Source organism: Myotis lucifugus, unplaced genomic scaffold (genome assembly GCF_000147115.1).
Source record: "Myotis lucifugus unplaced genomic scaffold, Myoluc2.0 scaffold_35, whole genome shotgun sequence".
Classification (NCBI taxonomy): Eukaryota; Metazoa; Chordata; class Mammalia; order Chiroptera; family Vespertilionidae; genus Myotis; species Myotis lucifugus.
This window is the reverse complement of record NW_005871083.1, coordinates 3249473-3276287: the sequence shown is the minus strand read 5'-3', so window position 1 is coordinate 3276287 and position 26815 is coordinate 3249473.

Genomic DNA, 26815 nt, shown 5'->3' with positions numbered 1-26815 from the left:
TGAGTAGATAAAGGGGTATTTTTTTTTGTTCAATATATTATATTGTGTGTCCTTAAGGACTGAGACTATTTTATTTAGCATCAAACCCACTTCAGCCCTATGCATAGACCTTAGCAAACAGTTGGAGCTTGTTGCTGAAAACTAAACAAATGAGTGAATGAGTGAATCAACCAATAAATAAATGAATGATGAGTAAAGCATACGGTCAACCTCAGATTATTTTGGAGCAATTACTGCCAAACACAGTTTTTTCTTTCATTGTGTTGGTAGAATGTAGCTAGTTTCATTGTTGATGACATTTTGTTAATCAAAGAGCAATATCCTTTTAGGCATTAAGTTATATTACATTAGGGCTTATCATTTAGCTTCTCAGTCTAATTTTAAGTCTATTGAGTATGGGCAGGACAAGCTCTGAGGCTGGGAGAGCAGGTAGGAGTCAGGTTGCGAGGGTGGGCGAGAGAGGATCGGAGTGTGAAGAGGGCTAATTTTATGTCCTGAATTTGTCCTCTATTATGTTAGAGATTTCTCCTACCTTTGTATTACTCAAATGTAGTCAACCTATTCTTATATCACTGCAATAGAGAATTTTTGCCAGTTCAGTCCATGGAAGACTTAGGGGTACATTCAACCATCTAGGTCAGGAGTTGGCAAACTATATCCTACAAACCCAACCTACAGCTTGTTTTCATAAATAAAGATTTTATTTTATTTTTATATATCTTTTATTGACTTCAGAGAGGAAGGGGGAGTGAGAGATAGAAATATCAGTGATGAGGGAGAATCCTTGATCAGCTGCCTCCTGCACACCCTCTACTGGGGATCCAGCCTGCAACCCAAGCATGTGCCCTGACTGTGACCTCCTGGTGCATAGGTTGATGCTCAACCACAGAGCAACACAGGCCAGGCAATAAAGATTTTTTAATCCTCACTTGAGGATATGTTTTTATTGATATTTAGAGAGAGAGGGAGAAAGGGAGACAGAGAGAAACATCAATCAGTTGCCCCTTATATGTGCCCCAACCTGGAATTGAACCACATACATAACCTAGGTATGTGCTCTCACTGGAAATTGAGCCCAAAATTTTTTAGTATATAGGATGGTGCTCCAACCAACTGAGCCACCTGGCCAGGGCTCAATAAAGTTTTATTCGAACACAACCACACTCATTTGCTTATGTATTGTCTATGGCTGCTTTCACACTACAAAGGTGAAAATGAGTAGTATGACAGAGACTATTTGGCTTTCAAAGTTTGAAATATTTATTATCTGGCCATTTACTGGAAAAGTTTGCTGATCTTTGGTGTAGGTGATAAATTAACAAGTGAACCCACATTTCACTATATTATGCACGAGATCTAAAAGGGGTCTTGTATGTTCCCTATTGGAATCATGATGCATTGTGCTTTGCCTAGCTTTTCTCTATTGTTATTGTAACATCATCAAGGCAGGGAATGCAATTATGTAGTACAAATACCTCCTAGTGAACCAAGATAATTTATAATGATCATGCATTAGGAAGTAAAATGTTGACTGAACATATATCTGAGCACTGTTTTTGGAATTCTGTCCCTGTGGTAGTGAGTCTGGGCTAACCATCCTTGGCTGGAAAAGGCTTGAATAAAATGGGGAATGAATCCCTTTGCCTGTCTAGCCTTCTCTTTATACAATTCCCACAGATGACACCTCTGTGATTCTGGATTAAGCTAACAACTGGCTTTATCTCTATGGATCACATTATTTTAATCTGCAAGATATTTTTCAGAGATAATATGAAGATCAAATGTGAAAAATTAATGGAGATATAAAGCACTATGATTGCCTACATATATTGAGGACTTTTGCTAGGCACCATGCTGGATGTTTTTTGCCTGTATCATCACATTTTAATCCTCATAAAACCCAGTGAACATTGTCTCCATTTTACAGATGAGACAGAGAGATTAAGGAACTTCATTTATTCAATAAGACCTTATTAAGCACTACAGTGTGCAGATATTATTTAGGCCCTTGGGATACTTGTTTGGACAAAAATCAACAAACACCCTTGTCCCAGTGGATGTGGTGGGTTGGGATGCACAATAACTAATACATTACACATAATAATAACAGACTTGTTTAGTGTGATAAAAGATAGTAAGTCCTACAGAAAAAGAAAGAATAGAACAGGGAGAGAGAGATTGGCGGAGAAGTGGTATTGATTTAAATAGAGTGATTAAGGGGAGCCTCATTGAGAAGGTTATGGTGTAAACCAGGACTTGAAGGAAAGAAGAACATTAGCTCCATGGACATCTTGGGCGTGCCTAAAGACATTAGGTTAGTTTACTGAACCAGGATTCCAACTTAACTCAGTCAGACTCCAGAACCCAAACTCATAACCTTTAACAAGGTTAGGGAATGCTAGTTCTGCTCTTGGTGCTACCAGGAAATGTGCCTCCTTGGGCTTCACTCTTCGGCTGTTGTCTACGTTAATTCTGGGATTTACCCTCTTCCCCAGGTGTTCCTCCAGGTCAATGTGGCTGTACCATTTTTGTCTCTCTCTGATCGTATGCTCTGCCTTTGTTTCTGAGCCTTTTAAGACTCAATGCCTTCTGAGGGCCACAGTTCCACCTTGCTAGCTTCACCCCTTTTCTTTCTTATTGGAGCAATTTGGGATGCTCTCTTTACAGTCTTATTAGAATCTTCCATGCTTTTTAAGTCATGTAGCTATTTAGCATATAAAACTCATGCCCATGTTTTCTATGTATAAAGCAGACAGCTATGCCTTTATCTTCTTTGCAGTTATTGTTGTTGCTCATGTAGCCAGAGTCACTCTGTCACAACCACAGAACTCTGATTACGAAGTTTCTAAAAAACCTATTTCCAAGAATTGAGGGTTTGTACCGGCCAGTGATGGTTTTTCTCTTTCTCTATGATTAAGAACCTCAGGAAAACAGATTTTACTTTCTTTTGACCTCTGCCACCTCATCATCACTAATTCATCTTTCTTCCTTAACCCAGGTTAGGCCCCCAGTCACAGGTCAGCTCACTGCTTTACCAGCACTGAAAGGATAAAACAGTCCCTAGTGTCAAAACCCTCCAGACCCTCTATTTTTAGCTGGATTCCAAGCAGATATCTGGGTAGTACAAGTCTCCCTTAATTACTACCACTTGTCTGGATGCCATTTTTGAGTCCTGCATAAGAGAGGTTGAAAATAGAACCCACCTCACAGGGTTATTGTGAAGATCAAATGCAAAAAGTGCACACAAAAATAGCGCAGTGGCCTGGCCTACGGGGAGGACTTCCCACAGAAGCTCTTACCTCTGGGGGAGGCACTTTACTTGCAGTGGAGTCCGGCGGGCCTGCATTTCAGCCTGGTTCCAGCCCTTACCAGCTTCGTGGTTCTGAGTGATAATTCCCACACTCCCTGTGCTGTAAAGCTAGAATGATAATATCAATTTCAGTTTTAAATTAAAGATATAAATATGCATAAAATAATATGTACAAAAATGCTGAAATAATATCTGAGTATTAAATCAGAGTAAATGTATACAATGTATATAGTAATATGTATAAATATACTTGAATAATACCAATTTAAGTATTGAGTGAGCTAAAATTTATAAAATAAAAATTATGTAATAATATCAATTTGACTATTAAATGATGTGTATAAAATGATTATTTATCAGATCAATAGAATATTGTATGAGATTAATATGTATAAGGGCTGAGTATAGTGTCACTAAGACACTAAGTGTCAAGTACATAGTAGGCACCTGAAAAATGTTATGTATCAGTGTTATTATTTTTGTTTATATTGGCATCATATGGCCCACAATGTCCTCCTCAGTATTAGGCTGCATTGCTTTCAAGGTCATTTTTGCTATAAAACTCCTTTCCTTGGTGGTGTCCAGTAAATGTCTAATAGTAGCAATTCTGATTATACAGTATATCCTTTAGGCATATATTTACCATTTTCAGATGGCCTTTTCTTCAGTAATCTCAAGAGCTCACATTTGAAAGTGGCTCTGAACAGAAATTGGCAGTCAAATTGGGATTTTACAGGTTTTATCTGCATCAATATTTTCATACGAGAAGGCTAAGTATGATCTTTTAGAAATTCCAGAGTTCACAGTTTGTTCCAAAGAAAGAAGTCACATAGACAGAGAAGGGGAGTGAGCATTACATTTAAAGGCTATATAGGAAGACAAAGACTTCCTACATGGGAAGATAAGAACCAGTCATATAGAGTAAGTTATTTGATTTAGAATTTAATCAAAGAAAAAACAGGACAAGTGACACCATGAGAGTATCCTAGAGGCTGTGTGGGGCCAGCCTGAGGGGAGTGGTAGTTATTTATCATCCTTGGGTCATGACTATGCCCTGAGAGCCTTTCATTGTCCCTCCAGGTCCACTCTGCTCCCTTTTCTTGGTCAGTGCCCCCAGTGGCTCATCTGTATGGACTCAGCAATAGTGCTGCTTGACCTTTTGGCTTTTGGTTAGATTGGCCAATGGAGAGCTCTAGGAGGGAGGACAGAGAGTGAAGGTGCCTCATTCTGCCTGTGCCCCTTGACTGAAGGTCACATGTCCTATCAGGATCACCTTTTCTCCATGACTGTCTCCTGCTGGGCCAAGGAGTTTTTGCAGTGGAGTTAGACCTTAAGCTCTGTGAGGACAGACATGATATCTTTCTCACCATTTATGCCCTAACACCATGGCTGGCCACAAAGAGATACTAAATTAATATATTTCAATTGAATGAATGCATTGTAGTTGCCTCTCTAAACTGCATTCTAAGAAAAACCACATCTAAACCTGACTTGTGTACCAACTGTAAGAAGAAGCCCCATTCTCCCTGAGCAGTGGTTCTTGGAAATAAAGGCTCTTAAAATTCCCATCCACAAGCTGTGACTGCATGATATTAGTGTTTCTACTGGATTGTGCTTGAGGTCCCAGATGTTTGAGTCTTTTATTTTACAGCATTTGCTTTTCTGTAAAATTCCAATTAATTGAATTGGGAAAAGCTATAAGCCTGTGACAGAGAAACTCTCTCTTTGACCAAACCTATACGTTATAAAGTCTAAGATTCCTCAGTCTCTTCTTTGCTTAGGTCCCTAAGGCTAAATAACCAGTTTGACTGATTTTCTGTTTTAATCTGTTTGGCTGAATAGCTAGAAATGTTGATATCATACATAGGCCAGAGGAACATTTGAGGAAGTTATGTCATAACTTACATGACATAACTTTCTAGTGCATTAAGGGACAAGATGGGAATTCCAGGGATGCATGCTCTTACATTGCAGGTTATTTTTTTCCTGGAATTTGAAAATGTATTTTCTTTCTGTCATTCTCTCTCCTCAGAGCATCAATCAAGTTTTGTTTTGTTGTTGTTTTTTTTTAGCAATAACCACACAATTCCAGAGTTCTTCAAATTATATCTCCCCTCAACCCCTTACATCTCAAATGTTAGAGATACTGTATGAGGTAGTGTCTCCCCTTCTACCTGTAGCCTGCTCCAGTCCATCCCAGGTAAAACTCTTTGCAATTGCATTGTGCCCACACCTCAGGGATGATCGGTGCTCCACAGAGCTCTAACGAGGGGAATCTCCATTGCCCACCAGCCTGCAAAAGATTCAACACAGACTCGCATTTCCCCCAGGAACACTCCTATGTGCCAGCTGCCTTAGGTTTGGTTTCCTGGAGGTCAAGTCTGATTATGGATTCATGTACATGTGGTTTACTGAGGGGCTGCTCTGAGGAAAAACCTGTGAGGGAGTAAAGAGCAGCAGGATAAGGAATGGGGAAAGGTCTGAGCAAGGACACAGCATTAGATAAAGTCTGGTCTTACCATGATCCATGGGGTCCTCTGGGCACAAAATGCCCCAAGAAGTTGTCCTATCATCCTTTATTGACTGTGGGATGCCCCTGGGGAATGGTATATCCTTCTGGGTGATGTAGATATTTGACTCTCAAGGAGGTGGAGTATAATTCCCCACACCTAAGGAGTGACTTTTTTTTTCCAAGGACTGTAGCATGGGGGAGGGGAAAGTAACCTGACAAATATTACCTCAGCCAGGTGATCAAGGTGAACAGCAATGACTAATCATGTTGATAGCATGTTCTCTGGATATGATGAGATGGAAATAACACCTTACTTCTGTGATTTTCCTCCCCAAAACCATCACCCCAGTGTAATCATGAGAAAAAAATCAGACAAATCCCAATTGAGGGACATTCTACAAAACACCAGCTAGCACTCCTCAAAACTGTTGAAGATACATAAACAAAGTCTGAGATATTGTCACAGCCCATAGGAGCTTGAGGAGACATGACGAGTAAGTGTAATGTGGATCCTAGCTGGGATCCTGAAACATATAAAGGACAGAAGGTAAAAACTAAGTAAATCTGAATAAAGAATGCCCTTTCACCAGGTCATGATTTTAGGAAATAACATTTACATTTTCCTATATCCTAAGGGTCAGGGAGAGAGCTGTAGACATCTGGAAAATGTCCTGACTTCCCTGGACAGAAGACCTGAGATGTTCTTGCAAAGAAATCTCTGAATGGCTTATATATCTGGAAGGAAATGCATTCTGTAATTTTTTTTGAAACAAATGCACCTTTTTAGCAAAAGATGCAGTGGGTCTTAGCTAATGGTGTTCAACTAGACACTATTTTTTTAAGCTGGGGAAGAGCAGAGAACTGGTGGGATTTAGCAGTCACCACAATAACAATTACCTTTAGCAAAAAAAGTCTGATAAGCTGTGGCCATAAATGTCTATTTCCCACATTACCCCCAATATCAAAGGTATACATTTGTCCTGTTAATTAGTTGCCAAGTGACAACTACCAGGCCACGAGGCTGCCAGAGGAATCATTGCTAATGCAGGTTTTATACTCTCCACTTATATAAAACAACTGGTTTAAGACTGTTTCCGAAGGAAAGAAGCAAGATGGTATTTAAGTATGGGGAAACCTTTATTTACAAGCAAACTGTAGGATAACAGAATGGAGATTACCATTCCTAATTATCTGCTGTTATGAACCTGAATGACAATTATTATAAAAATGCCTCCTCTCTCCACCAGGGTAAAGGGCAAAAATCAGTGCTACTGTTAATGGAATTTATTGTCTCTGGTTCCTCACCTCTCTAACTCTTGCTTCTGCTGCTTCTTTGTTATTCTTATTTTGCCAAGAATTTTGAGTGTTCGCTTTGTTACTATTTATTAGTCAGCTTAGGCAACACAGTGCTTCTATAACAATTAACTCTGGAATCTCAGAGGCTTAAGATAATGAAGACTTATTTCTCTCTCGTGATATGTCTTCTCATATCTTTCTAGTTATGTTGTCTGGCACATGTGGCCCCCAGAGGAGAAAGGGACATTAAGACACATTAAGTCTTAATTGCCTCAGCCTTAGAGCCATGTGTCACTTCTACTCAAAGCTCTTTGGCTAGATGCAGTCACAGGGCCTCAATCTAACTGCAAGAGAAGTAGGGAAATATAAGGGAGCACATAGCTATTTGGAGAACATTTTATGCTAGAAATTGGATTTTTGAATCTATTGTGTGTGTGTTTTTAAGATTTTAGTTTTTCAGAGCAGTTTTAGGTTTGCAGCAAAATTAAGAGGAATGTACAGATATTTCCCATATAACCTCTGCCCCAACCCATGCATAGCCTCCTCCATTATCAGTATCTCACACCAGAGTGGTATATTTATTATAATTGATGAACCTAAAGTCCATAGTTGACATTATGATAATCACCCAAAGTCCATAGTTTACATTATGGTTCACTCTATTGTTATAGCCCATATTCTATGGCTTTGGATAATTGTGTAATGACATGTATCTATAATTATGGCATCATACTGAGTATTTTCAGTACCCTAAAAATCCTCTGTGCTCAGCCTATTCATCCCTCTCCCACAGTAGGCCCTGGCAAGCAGCTATCTTTTTACTGTCTCCATAGTGTATCCTCTTCCTGAATGTCATGTAGTTGGAATCATACAGTATGTAGCCTTTTCAGATTGACTTCTTTCACTTAGTAAAAATATGCATTTAACTTTCCTCCATGTCTTTTCATTACTGTAGTATTTTGAAGACAGTAAAGAAGTATGAGACCAACTTTTAATTTGTGTGGTTACTTAAATTTAAGTGTAAATTAATTTAATTTAAAAATTTAGTTACTAAAAGTTACACTAGCTACATTTCTAGTGTTCAATAGCACATGTGGCAAGTGACTATCATATTGGGTAGCACAGAATAAAACAGAACCATTATTATAGACTGTCCTAGAATATTCTAAAATGTTCCAGAACATTCTGGTATATTCTAGAACAAGTGACTGATTAATATTCTGTGAGTCTAACAAGTTTCTAGGGTTCCCTAGTCCTCTGACTTAGGCCTTCTTTGGTGAAAATTAGCCCAGTGTACTGTAGTGACTTTGAAGTAGTGTTAGGCAGACATCTATTCTGAATTAAGCTGTGTTGCAGGCTTTTGTGTAAGAATTGCTGAAACAGTAGACTTCACGGCTAAAGAAAATTTGAAATTTTGTAATTTTTATTGAAGAAATTGAATGATTTTTGTTTATTTGGACATTTGCATTTTTTGTAGTTTGGCTTTTTGTGATTTGAAATTTTAAAAGTGTGGCTTAAGAAATTTTAATACAGATTTATAAGCACTGTCAATTTATTGAGGCATTATTAATTTGTTATAGTTTTGAAACTTGTATTGAAGTATAATTAATATATACATAAACACATAAACTTGCACACTTTTGGGGGGTTTTTAAGTAATTTTCTATGTATTTTGTTACTTTTAAAAGTTAAAAAATACTTTAATTTTGTTGAGACAAATATATTTTTTCCTTGTGAGTTTTTCATTACTTTGATTCTTGGATATTTTGAGCAAAATCAGCTAATTTTCACTTTTTGAAAACTTAAAAAGTGTCCTGTATATACATTTAACTCTTTTTTTATAGGCATGGTGAGCTTTAAAAATTTTATTTATTTATTTTTATATTTTTATTTTATTGATTTTAGAGATAGGGGTAGGGAGAGGGTTAGAGAGATAGAAACATCAATGAAGGGAACATTGATCGGCAGCCTCCTGCGTGCTCCCTACTGGGGATTGAGCCCACAACCTGGGCATGTGTCCTGACCAGGAATCGAACCAGTGACCTCTTGGTTCAAGGGTTGATGCTCAATGACTGAGCTACCAGGCCAGGCTACATTTAATCTTTTATTCTATCTGGAACTTATTAAATGGATTAGGACCCAGAAAATTTTTGAAATAATTTTGGATATTATGTACTCTTATCTAATTTCCAATTTTAGGAGGAATGTTACTAGTGTCTCATTATTAAATATGACAATTGATTTTACTTCGTTTTTGTGTCACATTAAGTCAGTTTAATTTTATCCCTAATATACCAGAATTTGTTTCGCTTTTCATTATGGTTAGGTATTACATTTTATTGATTTATTTTTCAATGTACCTTAAAATTTACCTATTGATATGATGTATTACATTATAGATTTCCTATTGTTAAACTACCCTTGCTCTGAAAGACTAAACTAGGTTTGGTTGTAGTAAACTTGTCTTCCCTTGACTTATTCATACATTCTTATTACAAATACCTAGTAAATGTCTCCTACATGCCAGCACTCCTTTAGCGGGTAAGAGCTCAGCAGTGGGCAAATAAGAACTCTGTCCCCAGGGTTTCCAGTCAGGGAGGCTATACACACACACAAGTAAATATGAAGAAAAACACAACACAGTGAGTGAAGAGTGAAAGCAGAGGAGGCTGTATTTTAGATTGTCAGGGAAGGCATCTCCAGTGAATTGAATGAAGTGATGAGAGGGAGATGACTCTGGAGAAATAATCCCAGCTTCCTCTTCCATCTGGGAGTTTCTCAGCTCTCAAAGGCGCCTACCTGACTTAATTTCCACATTGTCTCTTCTGCTCTTCTTGCCTTCAATGAGGAGCTAGGTTCTGCTACTGAATATCTGGATTCCCAGTGAGCCTCAGTAGAGAGCTCAGCATGGCATCTCTCTCATCCTATGCATCTGTTCCTCCCTGTGGCTGCCCCAGCTCTGCGAAAATCCATACTCTGCCCATTTCTTAAAGAACATAACTTTTAGAGATCCATGCTCTTCTTTTTCCCTTATGCCCATTATTCCTTTAAGTTTGTTCATTTTGTCATCCATTCATTTAGTCTTTCTTTTATTCACTTGTTCAACACATTATTTCGTTAGTGGCCTCTTTGCTCTGGTCATGGTATCGTAATTTTATTAGCACTTCCTTAGAGGATAAGAGGTGTCTTGTCAGCAGACTGGGCAGAATTCCCTTAGGCCCACTTCAGGCCTCCTTGGGTATTGACTTTTCTCTCTGATCAGATCTCAGTGTTGCACACATGCACAAGCTCATGCTTCAGGCTCAGCAAGCAGGTGGGGGCGGGCCTTTCTTACCCCAGCTTGGCTTCTCAGAACCTGTTTGTTGTTCTTCATTGTATAATGTGGGCATGGGAGACCACATTGCTAGCAACAGGGTTTTTCTCTAGGTAGCCAAGTATCTCTGAATCAAAGCTAATCCACAGCACATGCCAATGTTATTGTATTTTAATGAATGGAGATAAAGAGGAGCCATGAATGGGCCCTCCTATGACCCTAGTTCTGGGTATCTCAGAAGGATGTTCTTGGGGATTGCCTTCTATTTCTTTCCTGGGCACTGTAGAAATAAGAGCATTAAGAGAGTAAGGGGATGATGTGTTTCCTGTTTTCTTTGGGGGCATTTCTGCTGTTATGAATTAAAGGTTTGGACATATGGTGTTTATTCCAAAAATGTGCTTTTGCATCAGTCCTTACCAATGCAATTAGGGAAAATTCCCCTTGGATTTTTGTCATTTTTTTTCCTGCAAAGGCCAGCTGTAGCCTGTTGTTTGTATCTTCAAGCGTAGTTTAATAAAAATTTGGGAAGTGGCAGATATAGCGACCACAGGTGTTCTGTCTCTATGTTCACCCAGAAGTGTCCCTAAGAAAGGTTTTCTAATAGAATTCTGAAGATGGAATATGCTGTCTTTATGAGAATGTGTTTCCAGTCTACGGAGATGTTCAGACATGAGCTGGGTCATCACTTGGCTGTGATACTGAAATGGTGATTCCAAATGTCTTGAGTCAGGAAAATAAGTAGGTTTTACCTTGTGCACTCAGTCTGATGGATAGCTTACTGGCCATCTGGGCTCAATGGGAGAAGTGTCATGATCCATTAACAAGGTCTCTCCTAGGCAAGGAGAGTGGGAAGGGTAGAGGCACACACCTTCATGTATTTGTCTCTGGAAAAGGAATTTGAATTAGATCTGTAGTGCACGTCAAACACTGAAAATTCCAAGAGGAACAACCTCTGTATTCCTGTCACAATAGTTTATAGGAACATGTATTTGCTAGAGCAATGCTTCTGAAAGGATCCAGAAATTAAGTATCCTAGGAGTTCCCAAGTGGACTATTGTAGAGATGATAAAATACGTACACATTGGTGTTATCTCTAAAAAGTCAACTACTGATAGAGTCTGTTGATTTTCTTGATTTCATTTGTTTATACTAAATCACTTGTTTATACTGGATGACTAATGTATGTATTCATCACTAATTGAGCATTTACTTTGTGCTATGCTCTGTGCTTGATCTTCTAGATAGATATGGATCAAAGAATGAACAATTCCTAACTTGATGGGTTCCCAAGATATTTGATTCATTTGAGGGTTGATGTTGAGGTTAAAATCCTTGGATTGCATGAAGATTTTCAGGATTTAAATCTAGCAGAGCCATCTTCTTTTTAACCCAGGATTTTTGTTGGAACAAGGTCAGGAGCTGCCTGGTAGAGGAAGAGAGGCTGCAGCAGAGTTTAGGCAACCTTACTTTTCACAACTTCTGAGGCATAGATATAGCAACACTGAATTCACAACATCTTCAATTCCTGCTGGTGGTTAAGCAGTTGGTGTTTTTTCTCACATTATGAAAACGATATCTGCCCTGAGGTATAGCATGGTGGTTACAAGTGTGGGCGTTGGCATCTGAAGTTTGCTCAAATCCCAGTCCTGTCACTTACTAGTTGATAACTCAGGGCAAGTCACTTGACATCTCATCCTCAGTTTCCTCATCTGTAAAATGGAGATGGCAACAGGACTTACCCTCACAGAGTTGAAGATTAAACAAGATGATTCATGTAAAGCATTGAGCACCAGGAAGCTGGACAATAGTAATCATTCTATCTAACTTGTGTGTGTGTATGTGTGTGTGTATGTGTGTGTGTGTGGTGTGTTTCTACTGCTGATCCTAAAAACTTGAAGTTCCATGCAGGAGTCAGCTTCACTCTATAGCCACTCTTTACTTTAAAATTAATCTGTAAGTTTGAGAATAGGAAGCAATAAAGATGATAACTATAACCTTCCCCTGCTCAAATGCCACACTTAAACTTATTCTAAACCCACTGTTTATTCAAGCGTACTGCTTACTTCCAAATGTATTAATAGTGCCCTCTACTGCCCACAGCAGGACAGCTTGATGGAGCTCCTGGGGCAGCCAGTGGGATGTGGGTCTGAGCATCTGGCTCTTTAGTTTCTCCCTCTCATCCTCAGACACATTTTCCTTCCAGTTCACAGCTCCATTTATCGCCTGCATTTCCAGCTAAGTTCTGAGTCATCAATTTCAACCTTTAATTCAAGTTTGTGCCTGGACCTGAACCAAACCATAGATAGATACCCATAACGATTGTGCAGATGAGAACATATGATTTTCTCGCCTTTGATCGGCTGTAGGCCAAGATTGGTTCCAGGGTGGCAGAAGCCAAGTCTATTTGCTTTTGTTAAACATCGAACTCAAGTCATGCCCAAACCTGGCTAAGTGATTATCTAAATCTGAGCTGTTTGCAATGTGGCTAGCTCTGTTTATCCATTGTGTTCACTTTAGTCCCTTTTTACAGCCAGGTGAAGTCATAACTTCCACAGGATGGTGCTCTAAATCTGCTCACTTTGTCCTTTGTGGTGGTGCAGGGGTGTGGAGAAACTACGATAGAAATAAGAGTAAGGCCTTCTAACAAATTTAAGCTTCATTTGAACTTCACCTCACTTAGAACTTTTAGTGTAATTATAACTCCTCTCACAGAAATAAGATGTGAAGACATTGGTGATGAAATGACTAGTGCACAGAAAATCCTTGTACATCATGCCTAGTAGAGTGCAGACTAGACACAGGGAGATATTGAGGAAATGTGAGGCAATGAATTTTCTGCAGTGGAGTGTGTTTTTGAGTAATGAGGCAACAGTTTTGGATGGATTTGCACTGCACATCACACTCTCTCTGTACTTCCATTGTGGCCAGTGTCAGAATGGCACAGCCTGAGTCCCCTAGGTAAAAAAATCTAACTTCTAACATGTTAGAACCAGAGATCTTGGCATCCCCAGAACATATATCCTGGACACTGAAGCTAACCATCCATGTTAAAGAGAAATGCAGCCCAGCTGTTGTGGCTCAGTGGTTGAGGGTTGACCTATGAACCAGGCGGTCACAGTTCAATTCTTGGTCAGGGCACATGCCCCAGTGAGGCACGTGCAGGAGGTAGCTGATCAATGATTCTCTCTCATCATTGATGTTTCTATCTCCCTTCCTCTCTGAAATAAATAAAAAAATATTTTTAAAAATAGAAATGCAAAATCCAAAATAATGTATATATTTTTTATACCCAAATGTTCCACTTGCTTCCACATAGCTATACAATACACTATATCACAGCAGTAGGAATAAAAGCTTTGGAATCAGACTGATCTATATTTGAATCCCAGCCATTCTACTTACTAGCTCAGCAACTTTGGATAAGTTGCCTCTTAATGTTCTTACTCTTACTCAGGAATATTTATTCATATCCAACAGAATTAAAGTTGGTATTGTATACAGACTCTTTGTAGAATGACTGACACAATTCATGCTAGCTGCTATTTTACTGATGGTGTTATAATGGAAAGCAGCTGGTCCACCCATCTCAAAAAAGGAAGCAAGCGATGAACCCAAGGAAGTGGCAGAGCTGAGTTACTCTCCTCTCTTACTGCCTCTCACACAGTTTGTTGATCTGTATACTTCTTGTTAGTCTTCAAGGGTTTCTAGATCTCATGTCGTTGGGCTAGTATCATTTCTGCAGTTCCCAGACAGAGATTTTATAGATCTACATAATATCTATTTTGCAGAATAGTTTTAAGGATTAAATGTAATACTGTGTGTGAGCACTTACGTATACTAACCCTAGGGAACAAATAGGATTGTCAACTTCTTATCATGCCAAGTAAGGAAATGCACACCACCATCTACTTTCACCATTTCAGAGGAAATTAAAATTATATATAATGTTGTGAATTTTCACTTCTCTTTAACTTAGATGGTTAGTTCCAGTGTTTGATGCATACTTCTTGGACTCCAGTATCCCCAGTCCTGGTGTGTATAATTTAGAATTTTCACTCAAGGGACACAGTCTGTGCCATCTGAGGTATCCACCCCTAACCAATATTGGTGACAATGGTTATAGAGTTTGGCTGGAACAACAAAATCAATTACCTATATTGAATACATTTAGCTCTATGGCAGAACTTAAAATGTCCATTTGTGGAGAACAAGTGAAAATTTGATCTCTAATGAGCTCTTGGGAATTGTTGGTATGGAGAGCAGGAAGTACTCACCTTTCAGAACTATTCAGGGCTCCCCAGTGACCATCTCCAAGAGGGTAGAATAGGAGGATAAAGAGAGACCATCAGTACTGCTGTTTTAAAGGTCACCTCTAAAGCGTAATGAAATCCTAATGTTCAAACACCGATTTAAGTCCTAGTAAAGGAGTAATGCATGTTTTATTTATGGCTTTTTTAAAAATATAAATGCAGTGGCTTTAAATTTTTTTTTCATTTCTGTGACAGTGTTTGTTAATCCAGCCAAGAGAGTTATTTACCAAAAATGGAACATGTCATAGTTCTTCATGTACAAGCAAGCACTGTTTCTCTCCAAAACTTAGTTACCTGAATTGTTCTAAGATTATTTGTAAAAACTGAAATTTGGTGATTAAAGAGAAGTAGGGAGTTAAAAATAAATAAATAAAGGTCACCTCAGGCAGATACACTTTCCGAAATGGCTCAAGGATTAGGGAGCATTAGGGGCATGATAGAGATGCATGGAGTTTAGCCAAGCAATTCAAAGTGATTGGCGGAGATTACTGAGACTTATGTGTTCTTCACTGTGGTGAATAACCAAGTCCCCAGAGACCAGCACCAATTAGTCATCTTACTCCCTGAGTGTGTCTCAGACTTGCCAAGGTCTGGTCTTAAGTAGAAAGGACACACCAATTTATGGAAAGAGGTTACCTCTGGGAAGGGAGGTAAGGAGCTCAGCTATATCTATTTCTTAACAGAATAAAATCCCCTCTTCAGGAAAGCACATGCACAATAGTATGACAACCTGCCAGCCTAAAGGGGTGGGTTTCCAGTCACCATCATAGCATGATAATCATTCCACATGGAGACCTAAAAGAAAAAAAAAAAACTAGGCCCTTGAACCGCTATCTGATTACTCGTATGACAAAATCATTACAGCTTAGGAGCTAGAGAGATATGATTGGAATACTGATTGTACCGTTTCTGAGCTGTGTGGGCTGGGACAGATGAGATCCCCTCGCTGATCTATGTCTATCTTCTTTGTCTGTCAGTGCCCTGTTCAGTACCACAGCCACCAGGCACATGTCGGTACTGAGCCCTGAAATGTGGCTGGTGTGACTGACAATGTGCTGCAAGTGTCAAGTCCCCACAGGATGACAAACACAGTATTAAAAAAAGAACATAAACTATTTCATTAATGATTTGTACATTTACTACATGTTAACATGTTGAAATGATAATATTTTGGATATATTGGGTTAGATAAAACTTGTTACAGTTAATTTCACGGTTTCTTTATGTGTTTCTGTTTTTTCCCCAGCACTTTATTTTTCCAATTATAGTTTACATTCAATATTATTTTGTTTTAGCTTCAGGTACACAGCATAGTAGTCAGACAAGTATATAATTTACAAAGTGTCCCTGATATTTCCAGTCCCCACCTAATACCATACATCAGTATTACATTATTGGCTATATTTCCTATGTTGTACTTTATATCCCACTAGTGGCCCGGTGCACAAAATTCGTGCACATTAGAAGGGAATTAATTAGAGGAAATATTTTAATATTGCTATTTGTCCTTTCTCTGTAATAGAAGTGTCCGGCCGGCCCCACCCCCATTGGGCAACACCAAGACCCGGTTGGCCCAATCCCTGTCTAGCCCTGCGGGTGGGGGACGCAGCCTCACATCCCGGTGCCGGGGCGGTGGGTGTGGCCTCAGGACCCCTGGCCCTGGCCTGTGCCATGCAGCCTCACCCAGACCCGCCGCGCCATGGGACCCATCGATGCACTTCCTGGTGACTGGTTGTTTGGTCGTTACAGATGAAAATAAAGTCACGCATTTAAGCATGCACATTCATTTTCAGTGCCTGATTTGTCTAGATTCTCTAAATTGCAAAATAAATAAGATCTTCAGCCAGCTAGCATCATAATGCCAAGTTCTTTATATAATGACACATACCATTCTCTCCACTCAGTATGCTCCATTTGAATGGATTAAATGTATGTGACTCATATGAAAGGCACTGCTGCTTGCTCTTAATAGAGGAAACATTAGCTCATTACCTAACACCATAAAGTGGTTTAAATGGCATATATTGACTTGAAGAACAGAAGGAAAAAAAAACCCAAAAGACAAAAAAACAACGTTCAGTGCTGTGGATGGCAGAATCCTCTCCCTTTCCCTTTGTTTTTTTCTGCTTTTCCCATGAACCTATTTGTGCTCTGCCTCAAAATCAACAAAAAGACAAAATCAGATGCTATAATCTGCATTTTATAGTGCCATTTGAGTACAAAGAGGTGTTTTTAATCTTTACTTTTTTTTTTTAAATTAACGCAGCTCAAACTTGCTCCCAACATTCCAGAAGCCAGACCAACATGGCTGTGCAGACACACCTTTGCTAGGTGCTGTCAGGCTTCAGGGCTGGGGCAGGGAACACGCCAGGTGTTGCTGGAAACAAATCAGCTCTCCTCTCTACATAGCAGGGGTCTTTTCATTATAAAATGCAAAGCAGCAGCCATTTTCCATTACCCCCATCCCCAGCCCTCCTCATCCGGGGGCGTAGGAAGGGGCTGGGAGGATATTTACTCTTGGCTCTTTGATTGCTCTTATTTAACAGAGCCCAGTGACAGCTGCTTCTCTGAGTGCAAGACCAGCCGGCTCAGGGCTAGCCGCACCTGGAAGGCAAGTGGCAGAGCTGACCAAGGGCTTTGACCAAGCCCAAGCGCGCAGGTCACAGCAACCTCAGCAGGCAGGCTGCTCCCAAAGACTCTAGGCCCCTCCCAGCTCCACTCCCCAGCTCCCTGCTCCCCCCCTTTCACCCACAGGTGCCACCAGTGTGGTGTGCCCCAAGGCTTGGTGTGCAGATGCCAAGGTTGCAGGTTCAAGACGCTCCACCTCCTCCTGGCACTTTGAGCCATAAGTGCCGGCAGGGACCTTTCCACTCGGTCTTGGTCTTTGGTCACTGCTGAGGTTTTCTGGACTCTATAGGCCAGGGACAGCCAGGACCTTTGCCTCTGACCAACGCCATACCTGCAGCTTGCCTGGGGTACCCCCAGCCCCAGGAAAGCATGGGGGCGTGTCCAGCCTGGGTGAGGGGCTGTGGGGGGGGGGTGGGAGGGTTTGCTAGCCACCCCACCCTCAATTGGGGTGGGAGAGGCTGATCAGGGGTGGGGCCAGGGGAGGGGCTGGGCAGGGCAGCCATCTTGTGACAGCATTATGGCATGAGGGTCAATTTGCATATTACCTCTTTATTATATAGGATATGTTTTTGTTGCTTCAAAATGTGGTCACTAGAAAATTTAGTTGCTTCTGTGGTTTGCATATAAAATTCCAGGTGTCTGTTGTTCTATTGGGCAGCTTTTTTCTACAGAATTAGGAGGAGGAGAAGAGGATGGGGAGAGAAGGCAACTACAAGGAGAGCCCTACTATGTGCCAGATACTACACCCTGACCTAAATCTCCTGGCAGCCCAACATAGTAGTTACTATATTTATTTTAACATTTTAGAGATGAGATTATTTACTCATAGATCAACAGTTAATAAATGCCAGGTGGTGATTTGAACCCAGGTGTTTGGACTCAAAAGCCCAGTGTCTTACTATTAATTATTTTCTTTGCTGCTGTCAGAGGTGCTTAATAATGACTGCCTTACTGAAAATTGTTTTAAGGATTAAATGCAGTGTTGTGAGTGAACCCTTAGCTTAGGGGGCCTGACAGAGTAAGAACTCCAGAAATGATAATTGCAATTATTGTTTAAAATACCAAAAAAAAGGAGAAAGAGGAGGAAGAATGGGGAGTGGGGTGGCAAGGAGGATGAGAAAAAGGAGGCAGGAAGAGGAAGGAGGGGGGCAGGGTCATATCATCCTCACCACCTCCCTAGGTGCCAGGTGCTATCTTGGGCACTTTAAGTACATTATGTAATTTAGCACTCACAGCAAGCCTGGCCAATATTCACTAACCATTTTAGTCTCAAATTTTTGCTGGTGTAAGTGCAGCAAAGTCTACCTGTTAGTTGAATGCTGTATTCCACTCACAGATCTTACCCATGGTCTGTTGGGTGGGTAGGAAGCTTGGTGGCAAAGGAGGGTGCTGGCAGGGACTGGCAGTGATTGAGCACATGATTAAGATGAGGGGTAGATAGAGTTTGAGTTTCATAAGAGAAGAGTGGATGCTCTATTTTTAGCATCTGATTCACTCAGGAAATTTGGAGCACTGTTCCAAGCAATTAGAAACTGTGAATACTTAGGAAGGTATGACCAGTTGTTGAAGATGTCATTAAGGGCGGGGGAAGGAAAAAAGAAAGATGATGGAGCCTTACTTATAAGGATCATAATTCTAAACTATTCAAATCCCAATACAAATGGAAGAGTGGTATTTTCCTTCAAAGGATTTCTAGAAACTTATTTCATGCAATTGGCCTTACCCCAAAAATAAGAGAAAAGAAAGTGCACTTTAATTGGACTAAGTAAAGAATCAAGCTTGTGAGGCATTTGCACTAACATAAAAGTTCTAAAAGGAAAAAAAATGTGATGGTAGTGTGCGTTTATTGGGGGATTGGAAAGTTCTGGTGACAGAATTTATACCAACCCTAGCCCTGGTCAAGTTACACAAGACACAAAGTCTGTAGGTCAACCATTCTGCTGCTCTCTGTTTCCTTAGTCAACTCAAAGCACAGACCCTCTCTCACTCATGAGAGACCAAGGCAAAATCACCCAAACCTCAAAGGGTCCAAATTGGCTCAGTTGTATTTCACACCTGCCCAGTTCTTGCTGGAGGTTTGCTATATGTTACCTCCTAGAACCCTTCCTCTAGCCCTCTGAAGTATTTATTTTTACCCCTCATTTTACAGGTGAGATAAAATTATTCTGCCAGGCAGAATAATTTAATTACAAGTTGGCAGAGGCAGAATTCTAAACTGAGTTGATTGGACTCCCAAAGCCTTGCTGACTCCACAATGTCCTGTGGTCTTTCCTTTCAATCCCATGATCACGACCAGAGATTTCTCTACTTACACTAATTACACAAGAGAGGTCTTGCTGCTGTCACCTGTCAGAGTACAGGGTTGGCTCACTTCAGCTCACATCAAGGGCTAATCCTGGAGAGTCAGGGTGGAAGGGGGAGTAGGAGATTGCACTTTTAAAAAATGCACTTGTCCTTGTTTGGAAGCAAAAAAAAAAGGAAGAAAGAAAGAAAAAGAAGGTTCAGAAAAGAGTCACAAGTTGCTCAATATTGTCTGTAAATAAAATTAGTTGTTAATAAATTCATACTATATAGATATGGTTTTGTATCTATATCAGAGGCCTGATGCACAAAATTCATGCAAGAGTAGGCCTTCCTTCCCCTGGCTGCCAGCACCGGCTTCTCTCTGGGACCCGGGACCCGGGCTTCCCTCCAGGACCCAGGCTTCCCTCTGGCTGCTGAAAGGCACCTAGGACCCAGGCTTCCCTCACAGCCCTGGCTTCGTCCGGAAGGTCCTTCGGAAGGACATCTGGAAAGATGTCTGGTCTAATTAGCATATTATCTTTTTTTATTATAGATTATTATAGACTAGAGGCCCAATGCATGAAATTCGGGCAAGGGGCTTGGCCCCTGCTGCTGCCACGGTGGCCGCCTCTGCCTCAGTCCCTGCCTGCCATGATGGCCGCCTTGGCCCTCACAGCCCTGGCTTTGTCTGGAAGGTCGTCTGGTCTAATTAGCATATTACGCTTTTATCATTATAGGTTATTATAGATAGTGTACATATGCATATGTGTGTCAATGGTTGTTTGGTTATTAATTTTTTTCAGTGTCTCTTATTTCTTATAAAACCTAACTGTCCTTTTATAGCCTCTAAAAATCCAGTATTTGTCACTTGCCTTTTAAAAAACAAAATGATTAATTGATATGGTTATTTAAATTGTTCAAGTAGCAACAAAATACATGCTAATCATCAAAAATTAAAAAAACCCCAAATGTGGAAACCCCATTCACTTGTCCCACACTGCCTTCAAGCTGTTCCCCTTCCCAGAAGTAACTACTACTATCAGCTCACAATGAATCTTTGTAGCCTTTTTTTCAAGCATTTTCATGTATAAGTATACATATAGTAATATGATTTTTTCTTATATCAAAATGGGGTTCTGTACTTTGTATTATTCTGCAACTTCTACTTTTATGTAATGTGCCTTCTTTGTCTTGTGTCTATATACTGCCCCAGGACAGAGGTACCAGAATTCATTTAACCATCCTCTACTGTTAGACAATTAGGTGGTTTCTAGTTTTTCAGTATTATGAGGGTAATTTTTTCTTTTTTCTTTCTAGGGAATGCTTGATGTTTTACAGTCAACATATGGCTAAGTAAATAAGATTTTATGTTGACATTTTGCTGTCAAGTTCAGAACTTTTATTATGCAATTCACCTCTTAAATTATATAATATGTATTATCATTTTCTAAGTTTCAATTTACAAGGCCATAGTCATAAATGTTGATTGTCTTTTCTAGACAATACATTTCTAGTTTCCATAGCTAAGAGTCAGTAAACAGTAGTGATGACCCCGCCTTGGATATTAGAGCAATGGTTAGGGATACATAAGTTGGAGAAAACAGAAAAATGGCATGTTGGAGATTAAAGGGCTGTAATTCGGCCTATTCCCTCCCTGTGGACCCTTATCCAATTGAAAATAGGCATAAAGAACCAGGTTATTATCAAGTGAAACCACAGATGTATTAATGAGGAAGGCTAGGACCAAACCTTTCAAATTCAGGGTTTTTGATTAGTTGTGCTAGAGAATACAACTAGGACCTGAGGTCAAAATGAATGTTTTTGCAGATAACTCTTAAATCTAGACCTTGGGCCTCTCTGAAGTGAAGCTAGGTTTTCAATAATTATTCCTAGCAAGTTTCCAGCCAGCAGAGGGTTTCATTTATGGGGGAATAGAGTTATGCTGCCTGCTTATTGATCCTTGGTAAATTGCCCAAAGGATGTCAAGCTTTCCCCAGTCTCCACAGAAAAATTAGTCTGTGTCCCTCCATAGGAATGATTGAGTGAGGATGTACCGGTACAAAGGGGATGGGCAGAAGAATTCCAGTCTCACTCTGTCCTAGGGAATAGAATAGAGGTGCCCTCGTGGAAACATGCAAGGAGGGGAATTGCTCTCCCCAACATAGCACATAATCTGGCCTGCAAGGTTATTTTACTTTAAAATTACAGAATAAGTCTGGACGGCCAAACAGTGAAACGACCTTCCAGATGAAACTGGGGCTGCAAGGGCTGAGGCAGCTGGGACTGCAAGGGCCGGGTCCCTTGCACAAATTTTGTGCATCGGGGCTGTGTGTATGTGTATATATATACATATATACACACTGAGTGGCCAGATTATTATGACCACCTGCTGTTTGTAGGCAAATTAGCTGTACACTGAATCGTATGGGATATGGAAGCCGAAGTCCTGTTAGAACACCTTTGCTGTCTGCAGTTACCAAGATAAAACGTCTCCAATTCGCACAGGAACACAAGGATTGGACAGTCGAACATTGGAAAAAAGTCATGTGGTCCGATGAATCACGTTTCCAGTTGCAACATGCAGATGGCAGAGTGAGAATTTGGCGGAAACAGCATGAAAGCATGCACTCCACATGCATGAGTACAAACCTTCAAGCTGGTGGGGGCTGTGTTATGGTTTGGGCATGTTTTCCTGGCATGATTCGGGGCCTTTAATTCGTGTGGAACAATGTCTGAATAGCACAACATACCTAAGTATCGTTACTGATCAAGTTCATCCTATCATGTTGATGGCGTATCCCAATGGAGATGGCTTCTTCCAACAAGACAATGCACCATGCCTCGGTGCTCGTATTGTGCAGGAGTGGTTTCAGGAACATGAGGGAGACTTTACCTTGCTTAGGTGGCCCCCACAATCATCAGATCTCAATCCAATTGAGCATTTGTGGGACAAAGTTAAAAGAGCCATCAGACAGTTGGTTCCACAACCATCAAATCTCACAGAAATGGACAGTGCTATTCATCAGGCATTGTGTCAGATTCCTTGCATCACCTTTCAACATCTCGTGGAGTAAATGCTAAGAAGAATCGCCGCAGTATTGAAGGCAAAAGGTGGCCCAACAAAGTACTGATGGGGTGGTCATAATAATCTGGCCACTCAGTGTATGTACTAGAGGTCTGGTGCACAAAATTTATGCACGGGGGGTGGGGAGGGTCCCTCAGCCCAGCCTGCACCCTCTCCAATCCAGAACCCCTCGGGGGATGTCTGATTGCCAGTTTAGGCCCAATGTCTCTTGCAATCCAGGACCACTGGCTCCTAACCACTCGCCTGCCTGCCTAATGCTCCTAACTGCTCCCCTGCCTGCCTCATCGCCCCTAACCGCCTCTGCCTGCCTGCCTGCCTGGTTGCCCCTAATGGCCCTCCCCTGCCGGCCTGGTCGCCCCCAACGTGCATACAGATGGGGTCTCTCACTCAGCCTGGCCTGTGCCCTCTTGCAGTCCGGGAGCCCTCAGGGGATGTCCTTGGAGGAGCGGGCTTAAGCCAGCAGTCAGACATCCTTAGCTCTGCTACGGAGGCAGGAGAGGCTCCTGCCACTGCTGCTGTGCTTGCCAGCCGTGAGTCTAGCTCAGGGCTTCTGGCTGAGTGGCACTCCTCCTGTGGGAGTGCACTGACCACAAGGGGGTAGCTCCTGCATTGAGCGTCTGCCCCCAGTGATCATTGTGCATCATAGCGACTGGTTGTTCCACCGTTTGGTTGATTTGCATATTAGCTTTTTATTATATAGGATGCCCAGTGACCATTACAGTGTAACGACTGGAACGACCAGAATGACCAGTTGACCAGTCGCTATGATGCGCACTGACCACCAGGGGGCAGACGCTCAACACAGGAGCTGTCCCCTGATGGTCAGTGCGCTCCCATAGGGGGAGCACCGCTCAGCCAGAAGCCAGGCTCATGGCTGGCAAGTGCAGCTGCAGGGAGGGAGCCTCTCCTGACTCCATGGTAGCACTACATGGGGATCAGGCCTAAACCAATAGTTGGACATCCCCCGAGGGGTCCCAGATTGCCAAGGTCTCAAGGACTTGGGTGCTGTGGGCACTACTGTAGAGCAAGCGGTTACCATGGACAGTTTCCATGTAAGTCCAATTTCAGCCTGTTTGTTCTTAACTATTCAAACATATGAATTTACAGCGCAGCCCCTCTTGGTGAGGGGAGAAAGCCAGGACATTGGAGGACTGGTGTCTGGGAGAAGGGGCATGGGAAGGAGTTTTGGGCACATGGTGACATGGGGGTTAGGGATAGGATTGGCATCTCTTTCTCTGTAAGCAAAGGAGAAAAGATAGGAACCACTGTTTTGGTGTCTGCATGTGTCTCCCCCTTGAGCCCTGCAGGCTTGCATGCTGTTTGCAAACATGACATTCTGTGCACAAGTGCAGAGAAGGCATGCCGGCACTGAGTCTCTTCATTGGGTCTCTTCCTCGGGAGAGCGGGGTTTCTTTGGTGCAAATTACGTGAGATCTGAATTTAGAGGTGGAAGGCATCACCCCAGGACTGAGTTCCCAGGGCGGGACTGTGCCCGGTTACCTTCTGGCAAAGGCACTGGGAACCATTCTTGAAGTTGGGCATGTGTTTGCTAAACTGCGTGGCCCACGGAGCTGTGCCAGTACCTGGGCATAGTGAGCGGAGGAGGGAAAGGAGGGCGGACCCGCAGGGCCGCTAGTCTGGGGCAGGGGTAGTGGGAGGTGTCTGAGTGTTGACTGAAACTGGGAGGTAACAGGGAGCAGTGGGCAAGCCTTGGGATTGAGGGAGAGAACCCAGGGCATCCGAAGCGCCAATAGTGAGCTCTGGGGTTCAGGAGTTTGGGATAGTAGAGAGGTCGAAGGAGTACATATAAGCAGTCCCTGTCCGGAGGTGTGCGCCAAAGGAGGCGGGAGGGTGGAGCGAGGGCTGGGAGGGCCCCTGGACTGCCCGCTGCTACGGTGCAGAAGGGCAGGTGCAAGTGGGAAGATGGTTTGGCTGTCACTGAGCCCAATTGTGCTGTTTAACCATTGGTAGTTCCTGAAGGCTCTTGAAAAACCTCTTTCTGGGGACTGTGGAGCCGCTCAATCTCTCCCCGCACCCAGTGGGATTGTGTCTGGCTCCTGGCTGTGTGGATTCTCAAAGAGGCAGGCCCCCCGAGGAACTTCAGCCGGTGGGGACAAGAGTTACTCAATTCTGACACTTCCACCCTTTGCTTGAAGGCTGCATTCTCCTTCCCTAATACATGTTGCTTGAAGTACAAGATGGTTTGTGTTTAGACATGCAATAAACGTGGGGAAAGCAAAGTTCTGTGCTTTAGAATAAAAGAGTCTGGAGTCTTTGGGGGGGGATCTCTCTCTCTCTCTCTCTCTCTCTCTCACACACACACACACGCACACACACACACACACACAACACACACACACTCCTTCCTCCCCTTTTCCTTGGCCTGGCGAATCTTCACACAGAAAGTTAACCCTACCTCCTCAGAACCCACCCTTGCTGGAGTGGCCTCTGTTTTGTTTTGTTTTTCTCTCTCTCTCACAAGGTTTTTTTCTAACCTCTAAACTGGCAGTTGGACATCCCCCAACAGGTCCCGGACTGCGAGTGACTATGTCATAGTTTATAAACTGCTACATCCCACACACAGTTAAACAAGGAAGGTGGCTTCTGCAGTATTTGAAAAAGAGATCTGTGGCTGCTTAATTCTAATTCATCAGAAGAATCTCCAAACGGTCCACATCCTGTTTATTCTACATGGGGATGAACATGCATTCCTATATATTGGGAACAGTCTCTTAGATTTAAAAATTAAAACCTGGCAAGGCTACTCTAACACTGAAAAAAACAGGATGATGCAGCGATGACATGCATGGACTCTGGCTTGCACATTTTGTGGTCAGCCCTGATTCTGACACTTATAACTGTGTGACAAAGCCAGTTACTTAACTTCTCTCTGCTTCAGTTTTTCCACCCATAAGATGGGGGAAATGGTACTAGTGCCTTAGAAGGATCATGTTATGTACTACTTTTTATAATCAGGGCAAAAAAATGTAGCTACCCATACAACAGCAAGATACCTTTCACCGGTATGAAAAGTATGGTCACTGGTGCATGCAGCATCCCAGATTGCAAGAGGGCGCAGGCCAGGCTGAAGGGTCCCCCATGCATGAATTTTGTGCACCGGGCCTATCTACACTAATAAAAGAGAAACATGGTAATTAGCGTACGACCGCTACCCTTCCCATTGGCTAATCAGCATATCCTTATGCAAATTAACTGTCAGCCAAGATGGCGGCCGGCAGCCATGCACTGAAGCGAGCAGGGAGGCTTGCTTGCTCCAGTGACTGCGAACTCCAACGTTCCCCGCCTGCCGCTGCCGGCCTCTCAGCTGCAACTCTAAGCAACTATGTACTATGTTGCAAATAAGAAGCTAAACAAAACCCCAGAAACCGGCTTTCATTCAGCCTGCCTTCAGCCAGCCTGACCGAAACATTGTATCGATGTTTTCAGCAGCGAGGCCTCAGAGCTAAAGATGGCCCAGAATAAAAAAAAAAAAAAAAAAGGAAAAAAGGAGCAGTTGGGAGCTTCAGTCACCCGCTTCCGGGAAACAGCCCTCAGCCCCTCACCCAGACTGGCCAGGCACCCCAGTGGGGACCCCCACCCTGATCCAGGACACCCTTCAGGGCAAACCAGCCAGCCCCCACCCATGCACCAGGCCTCTATCCTATATAGTAAAAGGGTAATATGCCTCCCAGCACCGGGATCAGCGGAGCAGCGAGGCTCCTGGCACCGGGATCAGCGTGACAGGGGGCAGCGCCCAAACCCCCTGATCAGCCCTGCTCTGTGCCTGATAGGGGGGAGCTCCCCAATCCCCTGATTGCCCTGCGGCTCTGTGTGTGACAGGGTGCGGCGCACCAACCCCTGATCGGGCCCTGCTCTGTGTGGTGAACAGGGTGCGGCGTCCCAAACCCCCCCCCCCCCCCCCCCCCCAGGGCTTGGTTCTTGGGTTGGAGAGGGAAAAAGCAAAACCCCTCCCCCTCCGCCCCTGCCCCCGAGGGGGGAAAAGGGGAGGGTCCCCCAACCCCCCCCGAACACGCCCCGTCCTTTTGGAGAAAAAAAGAGGGGGCCCCACACCCCCCCC